The sequence below is a fragment of the Megalobrama amblycephala genome, linkage group LG21 (assembly GCF_018812025.1).
Source record: "Megalobrama amblycephala isolate DHTTF-2021 linkage group LG21, ASM1881202v1, whole genome shotgun sequence".
In the NCBI taxonomy this organism is placed as follows: Eukaryota; Metazoa; Chordata; class Actinopteri; order Cypriniformes; family Xenocyprididae; genus Megalobrama; species Megalobrama amblycephala.
The window spans coordinates 10,028,353-10,042,348 of NC_063064.1; the positions used below are offsets into that span (position 1 = coordinate 10,028,353).

Below are 13,996 nucleotides of genomic sequence, written 5' to 3' on the forward strand. Positions count from 1 at the left end.
AAATCATCAGACTAGGTAAGCAAGCAAGAACAATAGCGAATAATGGCAGATGGAGCAATAATAACTGACATGATCCATGATAACATGATATTTTAGTGATATTTGTAAACTGTCTTTCTAAATGTTTCATTAGCATGTTGCTAAGGTACTGTTAAATGTGGTTAAAGTTACCATCGGTTATTACTGTATTCACGGAGACAAGAGAGCCGTCGCTATTTTCATTTTTAAACACTTGCAGTCTGTATAATGCATAAACACAACTTCATTCTTTATAAATCTCTCCAACAGTGTAGCATTACCCGTTAGCCACGGAGCACTATCAAACTCATTCAAAATCAGAAGTAAACAATATAACAGTATACAATACTCACATAATCCGACGCATACATGCCGCATGCATGACGAATACCTTGTAAAGATCCATTTTGAGGGTTATATTAGCTGTGTAAACTTTGTTAAGGCACTGTTCAAGGCAAGCGTGAGCTCTGTGGGCGGAGAGCACGGGATTTAAAGGGGCCGCAGCATAAAATCGGCGCGTTTATAATGATGCCCCAAAATAGGCAGTTAAAAAAATTAATAAAAACAAATCTATGGGGTATTTTGAGCTGAAACTTCACAGACACATTCAGGGGACACCTTAGACTTATATTACATCTTTTAAAAACATAATCTAGGGCACCTTTAATCAATTCCACATGTCCTTGCTGGAAAAAAAAAAAGTATTATTTTTTTTTTAAAAATGAAAGAAAAAAATTACTGACACCAAAATTCTGACCAATACTGTATATTGTTACAAAAGATTCTTATTTTAAATAAATGCTGTTATTTAACTTTTTATTCATCAAAAAGTATCACAGGTTATAAAAAAATATTAAGCAGCACAACTGTTTCCAACATTGATAATTGAGCATCAAATCATCATATTAGAATGATTTCTGAAGGATCGTGTGGCACTGAAGACTGGAATAATGATGCTGAAAATTCAGCTTTGATCACAGGAATAAATTATATTTTAATGTATGTTAAAATAGAAACTCATTATTTTAAATTGTAATATTATTTCACAATATTACTGTTTTTTCTGTATTTTTGATTAAATGTTCATGTTATGGAGGAATGCACAGTGCATGCAGGGGGTGTGGCCTCAATAGTCACAAATTGACTTTCAAAAATAAACCTAGCCCGAGAAATATTCATTAAAGCAAACAGTGACAACTAGCACAGGAATTTACTAAGCTACAATGCTATTGAAATGTGCAGATTTGACTGCATCACTGAATACATTTTTTTCAAATAAATTCTTTTTAAAAAAACATTCTTTCTTGCAGGTGACCATAATCAGTAAAAATGGTCAGGACATTTGTCAATCTGAAGACCATTAACACATACAATGCAAGCAATTATATCTGTATCACACAGCTGCATCTGCTGATAATTATATCAATAAAACAAAACAAAAAAAATGTCTAAAAAAAAATAATTCAAGGCTGAAAGCAACACTAAAGCTTTCATTTTCAAAGCAAAATCCATTATAAGCATGAAAAATAAATAATAAATGTTCTTTTTTTTTTTTTTTTTTAATCAGCAATGTCTTTGCAATGGTTCCAAGTGATAATCTATTTTTTGTATTATAGCAAATCAAAAGGCATCAGCTTTAAATAATATACCTTTTAAAAATAGTAAAACAGACTGAAAAACAGTTAACTAAAAAAAATGTCTATGTGAGCAAATGTGAAAGGGTTTATCACTGAAGTTTCTCTGTACGACTTCTGGTCTAATTTATACTAGTTTCTATTCTGCACTCTGTGGTTCACCCAAACCCAGCTTGGGTCAGCCATATAATAAATCTCTGACTGTCATCTGGCTGAGTGGAAAACAAACCAAACTGCAGCCAGACATACAATACACCGGCTGTATTCAGAAAACTTCCTGCATTCTGCCCAATATCCACTGTCTATTATCTGTATTTTTGTGAAACAGTGACAGTCCAAATAATGGATCAAGAAACATGATAAAAACGACTACTTCACAGGGCCAAAAAGAGAATTATAGTATGCAATTGCTTGTTTTGTGCCAGTGCCAGTAATTAGCTTATCTTCAATCAACTTAATATGAAGTATATTGGATTAAAAGTAATAAGGTATAAATAAACATTTGTTCTGAATACACCAGCATTTTGAGACTGAGACTAAGCTGATTTGGCAGCCACAGTTTGTGTTTCGCTGTGTTTTATCAGAGTAGCAGCCACAGATCTGACAAAATATCCATTCTTCGAATGTAAGGCCCTGTTCACACCTGGTCGATCGGATCACAAGTGGACGACGCTAAATACAGGCGTAAACGGGGTGTAAAACATTTTGAGCTTGTCCACTTTCAACCACTTCCAGAGGTACACATTTGACCGGATTGTTTTCATAATGTCTCATGTGGTTGAATGTGTTCGAACAGCCACTGAAGACCGCCTACTCTCCGCCTACTGACCTAATGCGTAAACATAATGGGAAGTGCTCTAGCCAGATGGGATTTAAACTTTGTCGGCTGAAGACCCAAGTTTGATTTGAAGATGAAAAATGTACCAAGCACAATGTTCTCTTGGGTCCATAGACCCTCCCCTCGAAGAAATCAGTACAGAAGTGGATAAAAGAGACAGATTAAAACACCAGGTGTGAACAGTTATGTGTCTGCCTCGTCCACTTGTGATCCGATCGACCAAAACGCATCTTAATACCAGGTGGAAACAGGCCTTAAAACACAGTTAAAGTACAAAATGTGTGCAAAAACTACCTTATATAGATGTTTCTCAAGTCTCCAATGCAAGTGGAATTATTTTCATCTGCCAGGTCAAAATTGCATGTCTAAGAAACAATAGCACTTCTTCGCAACAAGCCACAAATGGATGTTATGCATCAAAGTTTAATACTTAAAGCTGCTGTCCACGATTTTTGGCCCTCTAGCGGTTAATAAACAGAACTGCACGCGTCTTGCGGAAGAACATTGTAGCCGGAGCTACTTTTCTCAGTGTATGTCTATGGCAAGTCACGCAGTTACTGTGATACCAGTCTGGTCTGAAATAGTCCGAATATAAACACTTATTATAAGTGTACCACAATGATTCAGGATAAGGCAAAAACACGGTTTGGAAAACGGATTCATGTTGTATATTCTCATTATATAATTTTTGTAAATTTTTAACACAAAAAAGTTGCGGACTGCAGCTTTAAAGTTTTGAATATAAACACATAACTCTAAGTATGAGCAATAGTAATGATGTATTGTTTAGCTAAATGTATACATTTTTGCTTATATCACAACATCTGATATAATGGCCTCCAAGACTCCTATCAGTGAAATCTACAACTCAAATTGTCCATATCAGACATTTCGTATAACTCATGCATATAATGGTACAGTAATGTGCCATTCCAGGTCACTGGTGCATTCATGCGTGAATAAGATCAATGCATGTCTTACTACTCTCCTTAATTGTTCATTAACTACAAAGCAGCCCAAACATAACATGAGAAAGTTTCCACACACAAGACGAATCATCAGCAGATCTTTTGCCAAGTACAATTTTCTATACAGACATGCAGCATTTATAACCGATGTCAGAAAAGCACATTTGTTTTAGGTTCCATAAGCAATGACAAAAACAAAAACACAGTCGCAGTAGTGCATCCTATAGAACACAAACACATTACGGTGCAGAAAAGAGGCTTTCTTGCCCGCTGCTTTTGTTCTGGGCACGCCAAACTGTTATTCAAACAAAAGACCTTACCACACTAACTATTACTAACATGTGTTTCTCTAACAATTGTTTCTCTTCAACCCCTCCTTAGATGTCCGCGGTTTCCAGCTGAGATTAATGATCCAATACAAGTACCCATTTCACATCATGAATGAGGATCGGATGTGAATTCTCGAGGCCTCACAACATCACGCAAACCATCCACATACCACCACCGCTGAGTGTTTGAAGAGGAATCCAAGAGTGTGAACTGGCATGCTACTTCTGAAATTCTTCTTGCCCCTGGATAACTCTGAAGCTCATTCAGTGAAGGAGTCTGTTTTGATGAGTCTCTAGCAGAATGGATCTTTATTTTGGTCAGATCTCTTGAGATCATGGAAGCGACACTCAAAGCCATTAAGAGCCGAGAACAACCTTGTCTAGTTTAAAATACCATTTTAGACTTGTGTTAAGCATTTGTTCTATTTTAACTGATTGCATGCTCTTGCTGCAACTGTAACAGCTTCATGACAACAGTTAATAAAAATTGGCCAGATGAAAGTATTTTCTTCTTTTTAAAAAGTTAAGCAACAATCGAAAACCAAGAATAACAGAAGCAACAGTCTTGTCACCCAGATGATAATATATAATTCCAGCCTGAAGTTTGACATCAGTGAAATATGTATCAATACATAAATGCTATAGGATAATATAACCAACCTACTTAAATAATTCTTAAATTTGAAAATCAAAAATAATAATAATAAAAAAATGTATTAAAACTATGAATAGACCATTCAATATTTATTGTGTAAAGTATTTACCAATACTTTTTAAGGTGCTAATTGAGAGTGTTACCATACTAAAGGCTGATTCACCACAGCTATGTTTTAGGTGCATCTAACTGGAGTATACTGTTTTAGAAATTATATTGCTCCTGTACATTAGGATGACACCATACAGACATTTAAAGGTCCCCTAGAACCCTATTTCACAAGGTGTAATATAAGTCTAAGGTGTCCCCAGAATGTGTCTGTGAAATTTCAGCTCAAAATACCCCATAGATTTTTTTTATCATACAATGTTTTAACTGCCTATTTTGGGGCGTAATTAAAAATGCGCCGATTCAGTGTGCGTCTCCTTTAAATGCTCGCGCTCCCCGCCCCCAAGCTGGCAACTCTATAATACACTGCATAAACAAAGTTCACACAGCTAATATAACCCTCAAAATGGATCTTTACAAAGTGTTCGTGATGCAGCATATCAGATCATGTAAGTATGGTATTTATTTTGCGGGTGTTTACATTGGATTCTGAATGAGTTTGATAGTATGCTGCGGCTAACAATGTTAAAGCTAACATTACACACTGTTGGAGAGATTTATAAAGGATAAAGAAGCGTTTATACAGACTGCAAGCATTTAAAAATGAAAATAAAGGCATGGCTCTGGTCTCCGTGAATACAATTGAAACTTTAACCATATTTAACAGTACATTAGCAACATGCTAACGAAACATTTAGAAAGACAATTTACAAATATCACTAAAAATATCATGATATCATGGATCATGAACAGCTATTATCGATCCATCTGCCATTTTCACTATTGTCCTTGCATGCTTTACAATAGCCTACCTGCAGAACTTCTGATGAATGGCTGTGCACAGATCCAGACGTTAATACTGGCTTGTGTAATGCCTTGAACATGGGCTGGTATATGCAAATGTTGGGGGCGTACATATTAATGATCCCGACTGTTACGTAACAGTCGGTGTTATGTTGAAATTCACCTGTTCTTCGGAGGTCTTTTAAACAAATGAGATTTACATAAGAAGGAGGAAACAATGGTGTTTGAGACTCACTGTATGTCATTTCCATGTACTGAACTCTTATTTTTTAACTATGCCAAGGTAAATTCAATTTTAAATTCTAGGGCACCTTTAAAAGTCAATAAGGGATCTTGAAATCAATTCTGTGTGACACGTAGCCACTGAAGGGATTTAATGTGATACCTCAGCTGAGTACGAGTCAGCACTCTTGCAGCTGCGTCTTCCAGCCAAAACACTTCTGCAGCAGTTAAGTCTCATATAAAATGTGTGAATGAGTTTCTCGCTTTCAGTTGGGGAGAGAATTTTGCATACTTCAGAGATGATAATATGCTGTTTTATAAACATTGCTAATAGAGTTTCTTAAAAATGAAGTTGATGTCAACTATGATTCCCAAATTCTTGATGTGATTATTGGGCTTCAGAGACAAGGACACTAATGGACGTTTCTCTGAAAATAATCAATATTAATTAGGTTGTATAATGTTCTAGTACAACTAGAACAGTGGCATCCAGCAGGGTACTAATTGATTCGAGGAGATCTGATGATAATTACATCAGCTAATGGAAACAAACGTACTCGAGCTGCACGGTTCTGGATGAATTGAAAGTCATGATTTTTGGTTTTAAATAGAGAGCACGATTCTCCCACAATTCTGAAAAACAACTAAACAAAATGTAATTTACTAGAGGTTCAGAGAAAATGATAATTGTTGCAGACTAAAATATATATATATATTAGGGCTGTCAATCGATTAAAAATGTTAATCTAATTAATTACATACTCTGTGATTAATTAATCTAAATTAATCGCATACATAATTTTTGCTGTGAAAGTATTAAATATTTAAATTCAAATAAATCAATGCAGGGTTTTTCCTGGGTCAAAAATGGTCTTCGGTGGTGACAGACATGGTCATCCACACAAACAGTAAAAAGTGCCCTACCCACGTGATCTGCGAGCCCGATACTGACAATAAAGTACCCGTCACTCTCACTGTAATAATTCTTTCTTGCACTCTTTGCAAAAAAAAAAAAAAAAAAAGTGATTTTATAGCTTTGTAAGATAAGATGCTTTTTTGATAAACCTGAAAAGTATTAAAAAGTAGAATATAGAAGTTATATTAACTAATAATATAATTTTCTACCATATTCAATTGAATGCACCTAGTTAACAACAACTTGCTTTGTTCTGGTTTCACCTCACTCCAGTCTAAACTAACTGATTTTATAGGTAGGCCTAATTTACTACACATTGTCATTTAAATAACCTGAAAATATTGTGGATTATTAAGGCTAATTTTACTAACTACTCTTGCTAAATGGGGTAAGCACACTTATGTTCTCATTTCAGAGTTGTTCGAGTAAATGATTCTTTACAGACCGTGTGGACAGATCATCAGTTGTTGTCATGATTAATTAAAATGAATCTGCTCGTTCTGTCCGTCAGCGCAGCAGTCGTCTCCCTCCTTCATTTTACAGTCGAACAGTGGCTAGAACGGCTTCAGGTTCAAAGGTCAATACGGAATGGATTAATCTGCGTTATTTTTTTAATGCGTTATTTTTTCTCAGATTAATTAATCGAAATTAATTATTAAGTTATTTTAACAGCCCTAATATATATATATATATATATATATTTTTTTTTTTTTTTTTTTTTTTTTTTAAATTGGTTTGAATGTATGATTTAATGATTCACTCAACAATATTATTTCATTGTTGGATGAATCAGCTTTTTTGAAACGAATGATTCAATGACAAACACATTTTTTAACAATCACTTGTCACCACCTCACTGTAAAAAAAAAAAAAGAATTGTTGGTTTAACTTAAAGTAAGTTACCTGGTTGCCTTGAAATTTTGATTTCATTGAAGGTGATTGGTTTAATCAACAGAAACACAAAATATCATGTTATCTGAACTACATTAATTATATAAGGTGATTTAACGAAAGAAAAAATGTTATGATAAATCATGAAAATAATTGTTTACAGTGTTGTAACGATGTAATTGACACAATTTTTATTGTAATCCTCAAGTTACTTTCAACAGGAGTTTTACTTTATTTTATTCGCCACCTTAGACATCAGTGTTTATATCCAAACCATAAACTTTTAAGCCAGTAATTTTGTGATAATTTGAATTATTGTAAGACAGAAATAATGATACCGTGTGGTTGAAAAGACTGTTTATGAAGCTGTTTCATACGTGACAACTGCTCTCTCTGGGTCAGCGGCAGCATCAACGCAGATCTGAATATTCAATGTGATTTTGTCAAAGGTTTAATAGAAACAGGCAAATCGTTGTCATTTAGCAATAAGCTTGCATAGGTATTTAAATTGAGATTGTGATCATTTAACGATTAATGCTCGAAAACATATGTAATAAAAAAAGAAATAAAGGACCCAGAATTGAGCCTTGGGGGACACCTCAAAATATCACATGGTTTGTGGAGGTGTGTGTGCCTCGTTCAACATACAGTACTTATCCCCAGCTACTTAATCAGGATCTAAACCAGTATAGGACTGGATGTGATAGGCCAGCACTGTTCTGCAGTCAAGCAGAATCTTGTGACCAACTGTGGCAAAGTCCATATGGAGACAGGATATCGTTATATATGTGAAATCACAATAATGCTAAAGTAGCCATGATGTGTTGCTGTGGAGGCAGTTGTGTGCTAATAGGTTCCACAGTGATCTCACAATGTGGAGGAAGTCATATTTTTATATTGCTGTATGGTTTTAAAAAAGATAATGCAAATTTTCATTCCTCGTGTTGTAAGCCCTGCCTCTTAGAACAAATGCTACAGTACCTGTAAATGATCAGGTGTCGCAAAATTTAAACAAGATTTAAACAAAGAATCCACCTGTTTAATTAGGCATTACTGATTTAAAGCAGGTTTGACACCAGTTGTGTTTGTGCTAGAGGGAGACAATCATGCATTCTGCATTTAAAGACCACAGATATTGAACTCTTGAATGAGTCAGCTAACCAAGTTGGTGTATGAACGATTAAGCATTTTCTAGAATTCAATCTCTAAAGATAAACACATAGTTGATATTTTATGCTCGGCCCATTTTTCCAGCTGTCAGATGTTAAACAACAGACTCTTCTCATCTCAGCGCAGCAGGTCAAAGCTCTGCTGTGAGATCAGAGCTCAGACCTTCAACCCTCTCAACGTGAGACAGATCTAAATGACTTTTACACACACGTGCTACATAGACCACAGCTCTGGGATGAAGAGAGGTTTGGTTGTGGGTACAGTGCAGGGTATTGCATCTAAGAAGTCAATAATTACTTATAATTCTTAATCATTTAATTAAATGCTGTTGGGATTTCAGTTTACCATATGGAACAATTTAGTTTGCCCAAAAAGGACTGATGTTCCATTTAGGCATATTACAGAAGTTCAAACTGACAAATTTGGAAGTTATGAAAATGTGGTGTGCATTCAAGTGATTCTGGTTAGAGTAAAATATATATTTTACTGTATATTTTGTCAGTAACTGACAAAATATAAACCTCAGGGTGAGAAATTGGTCAACCAGCACAGTCTTTAAGTATCTGATTTCAGGTTAATTGAAATGATCACGATATTCATGATTTTATAACATCGAAATCAAATATCTATATGTAATATATATGTAATATATGGCCAAGCCCTACTCTATATCATTATGCTTTTATGAAATTGAGTTGTTGGGGTTTTTTTTTCGCTTTTGAGTGAGACCTCATTTAAGATGGCTTCTCCAGTAGATACAAGATACATGCATACATGCAACATATTGCATGTTTTAATATACACATTTTTGACATTTGACGTTAAAAGAATGATCATTTTTTTCTTTTTAAAAGCATATCAATGTTCACATCTCATTGAAGCCGAGGACCGGTGGTACAAAGCTGTCTATTGTGTAGTAGTGTCCGCAGAGGAAAGCCACAGCAGCTGCAGTGGGCACAGCGACAGACTTCACTGCTAGCCATGGCCACTTTCACAAAAGACACAGTGAAATCCAGCCACGTAAATAAATAAACCTCTTTCATGGGGCAGATCTTCAATGATCTGACACATCTGCACTGAGGAATCCACAAACAGAGCACGTTTCCACACACATCCCGGTTAAGCATGATATTGGTGGTATATTTCTGCTTAAATTCTGTCATCATCTACTCACTTTTTAATGTTATTCTAAGACTTTCTGTCATCACTGAAACACAAAATAACATTAGGTTAAATAAAGGTTCTTTATTGGCGTCTGTTGTTCATGAAGAACCTTTAAAGGTGCCCTCGAATGAAAAATTACGTAACAGTCGGGGTGTACACCCCCAATATTTGCATATGCCAGCCCACGTTTCCAACATTATAAAGGGCATTAGACAAGGGCAGCCAGTATTAACGTCTGGATGTGCACAACCAAATCATCAGACTAGGTAAGCAAGCAAGAACAATAGCGAAAAATGGCAGATGGAGCAATAATAACTGACATGATCCATGATAACATGATATTTTTAGTGATATTTGTAAACTGTCTTTCTAAATGTTTCGTTAGCATGTTGCTAATGTACTGTTAAATGTGGTTAAAGTTACCATCGGTTATTGCTGTATTCACGGAGACAAGAGAGCCGTCGCTATTTTCATTTTAAACACTTGAGTCTGTAAATGCATAAACACAACTTCATTCTTTATAAATCTCTCCAACAGAGTAGCATTAGCCGTTAGCCACGGAGCACTATCAAACTCATTCAAAATCAGAAGTAAACAATATAACAGTATACAATACTCACATAATCTGACGCATGCATGACGAACACTTTGTAAAGATCCATTTTGAGGGTTATATTAGCTGTGTAAACTTTGTTAAGGCACTGTTCAAGGCAAGCGCGAGCTCTGTGGGCGTGGACCACGGGATTTAAAGGGGCCGCAGCATAAAATCGGCGCGTTTATAATGATGCCCCAAAATAGGCAGTTAAAAAAATTAATTAAAAAAAATCTATGGGTATTTTGATCTGAAACTTCACAGACACATTCAGGGGACACCTTAGACTTATATTACATCTTTTAAAAACATAATCTAGGGCACCTTTAACATTCATTAAACCTTTTCAATACACAGAAGGTTCTTTATAGTGTAAAATGTTTCTTCGAATTGTTAAAATGTTAGTTCACCCAAAAATGAAAATTCTGTCATTAATTACACATCCTCATGTCGTCCCACACCTGTAAGACCTTCGTTCATCTTCGGAACACAAATTAAGATATTTTTGATAAAATCCGATGGCTCAGTGAGGCCTGCGATTTGATTTCGCCCGGCAACTCAGTCTGGAAACCCGTACATTCATTTCTACTGCTTCTGTTACACTTTTGCGGGAACCAATCACAGACTGGCTTTATCCACCTTGCTTGCTATTGGCGGGTATAACACGATGACGATAGAGAAGCGACGGCAAGCAGCTTTTTGTTTACACTGAACATGGAGGCCACCGAAGCGCAGCAACCAGTTGATGCTGCTGTCGATGCTGTTTTAAAAGATTTTGCCATTACTGCTTCTGCAAACCGCCGATCAATGCTACAAACCAATACAAACTAAACCTGTCTGGAGTTTTCGCGTCGCTCTTCAAAGTACGTCACCCGGATCGTTGATCTGATTGGTTGAAGGACTATCCAATTGCGTGAATAATGCTCGTTGATCACGCCTCTTGTGCAGTAGAAAATACATAGCAGACTCCCCAGACCAATGTTCAATTTTAAATTGAGCTTGGTCTGGTGATAGCCAGACAAAGGCCTGCATTGACAGCAAGATAATCAACACTTTCAGATGCCCAGAAAGCTACTAAAGACATATTTAAAACAGTTCATGTGACTACAGTGGTTCAACCTTAATATTATAAAACGACATGAATACGTTTTGTGTGCCAAAAAAATTAAATAATGACTTTATTCAACAATATCTAGTGATGGGCGATTTCAAAACACTGCTTCATGAAGCTTCGAAGCTTTACGAATCTTTTGTTTCGAAGCAGTGGTTTGGAGCTTGTATCAAACTGCCAAAGTCACGCCCCCAAGTGGTGAACCATTGAAATTTCAAAACACTTATGACATAACGAAGTCTTGTTTACTGAAATCATGTGATTTTGGCGCTCTGAACCACTGATTCAAAACAAAAGATTCGTAAAGCTTCGAAGCTTCATGAAGCAGTGTTTTGAAATCGCCCATCACTAGATATTTTTGAATAAAGTCATTATTTTGTTTTTTTTTGGCGCACAAAAAGTATTATCGTCACTTCATAACATTAAGGTTGAACCACTGTAGTCACATGAACTGTTTTAAATACGTCTTTAGTAGCTTTCTGGGCATTGAAAGTGTAAATTATCTTGCTGTCAATGCAGGCCTCACTGAGCCATCGGATTTCATCAAAAATATCTTAATTTGTGTTCAGAAGATGAATGAAGGTCTTACGGGTGTGGAACGACATGAGGGTGAGTAATTAATGACAATTTTCATTTTTGGGTGAAATAACCCTTTAAAATGTTTATCACACTAACTGAAAGGTTCTTTGGGGAACCCAACATGTTTCTTCTATGGCATTGTAATAAGAAACCACTTTTGGAAACTTTATTTTTAGGAGTGGCATTGTGTCTCACAACTGAATGTAACAAGTTTGAATTCATGCATTTGTGAATCAGATTTGAGAGCTATGGCAAAGGGCAATAATTCCAATGAATTAAAAATGAAAAACTCAGGTGGCTTCAAAAGACTTGGGATATAGTGCACAAGTTGTATGTACTACTTTTATGACATTTTTATCTTTTTGTCCTTATAGTAACTGGTCATCAAATATGTTCACTGTATGGAAAAGGGAAACTCAGAGATTCTTCAAAACATCTTTTGTGTTCCATGGAAGAACGAAAATTCTACTTGTTTGAAAAGAGGTTGAGTGAATGATGACAGAATTCTTTTGAGAGCAGTGGAACATTTTACTAAAGCTGGGAGTAAGACGTCACATCGGCTCTCAAAGTATTAAGAAAAGACTGTCTAATTTTAATGCAAAGAGCGTAAAGGAGCGTCAACAGCCTGTAGCGCAGCTAAAATAGAGAACGCTGAAGACCAGGGTGTCAGTTGTCTATGTGTGTTGAGAGAGAGAAAGCGAGAGAGAAGTTTGAGCCGAGAAAAGCAGGTCATGAAAAAACAGCCGTTTTCCTCCATTCCTCTGGACGGGGTTTTAATGACTTCCAGACTGAAGGCAGCTCAGCCTGTTTCTCCTCTCCTCCTCTTATGGAGCAGATTCAGCCTCTGCGTACTGCCTGTTCTCTTACCCAACACTTCTGAAAGCCACGCCAGATAAATAATTTCAAAGCATGTAATTGGTTGTGACGAAGAAGTAGAAACATTCCATAAGTCCTAATGCTGCTTCATGAACTGCGCCATTGTTTTCCAGGGCCAGATTTGGAGTAGCAAGTTAATTCTAATTATGTCGCTCCCCCTTCTCCCGCTCGCCTCATGATAAACTGACAGCACATTATTTGCTTAGCGCCTTTCTATTAGGCGGCCCTGCCAGAAAGGGTGCGAATGGAAAGATACTTCCACACTCCACACTCACATACTTCACACCCACTGCGAGTCAAAAACTTTCACCTCAACCTGAGATTAGAAGCTGTTGTTAAATTGATCTTCACTTTCTCGCATTCAAATGAATGTAAATCACGTGCAGTGCTATGTGACTCTTTTTCAGTAGTTGTTTGCCTACTATAGAGTGCTGCTGAATGACATATTTTTGCAGGTAAAACCCAGAAATAAGTTGCATTTTAGCACTTCCAGTTCCATCGTTCTGAAGTCAAATGATTATTTTGAATGGGATTTTGGTTAATTGCCTGAATAAGGTTTGTGATAGAGGTCTGCAATCCCCGACTGCAACAGTGTGCAGCGTAGGACAAGTTTTGAAGTGCTGAGTGCAGATGCAGGAGGGAAGATACTGAAATGCATGTGGAATAAAGAAATGACTTGTGGGTTCCCGCAAAATATAATAATCTAATAATAACAGCACACAGAAATCGGTCACTGTATATCTGAAGCATTGTGTGTGTGGAAACTGAAGCCTAGACATCAGAACAAGACAGAATCTAACCTGACCAGAACAGAAAAATTCATGTAGATCTCTTCCTACAGGCTTTTGCAGGCAGGAACGGGACAAAACATTAAAGTTTTGGGCACGAGCGGGATAAAATATAAAATTTTTGGCAGGAGCAGGCAGGAGCGGTATAGAGTCTTGTGGGATTGAAAAAGTGTGACCTCTAGTTTGATATTTTCACGTTTTATTCTAAGACATTAAATACATCAGTAAAACCCCCTTTTAGTTGTCTTGAAAAAGGTGGTCGCTAGCAAGTGTCTAAATGGGACTACAAAGGTTGTCAAGGACATTAAACGTTATCACACGAACATTTAAACT

General features: G+C 36.3%; 1 protein-coding gene and 1 long non-coding RNA gene across 2 annotated transcripts in view; both read right to left on the reverse strand.

The window, feature by feature from the left end:
- lrp1aa (low density lipoprotein receptor-related protein 1Aa) overlaps positions 1-13,996 on the reverse strand; it is a 212,171-nt gene that overhangs the window by 148,439 nt on the left and 49,736 nt on the right.
- LOC125256330 lies at positions 7,221-10,797 on the reverse strand. The gene is made up of 2 exons (XR_007182095.1): positions 10,634-10,797; positions 7,221-9,826 (listed from the first exon to the last, which is right to left on the reverse strand). It is a non-coding gene; the product is annotated as an uncharacterized LOC125256330 (long non-coding RNA).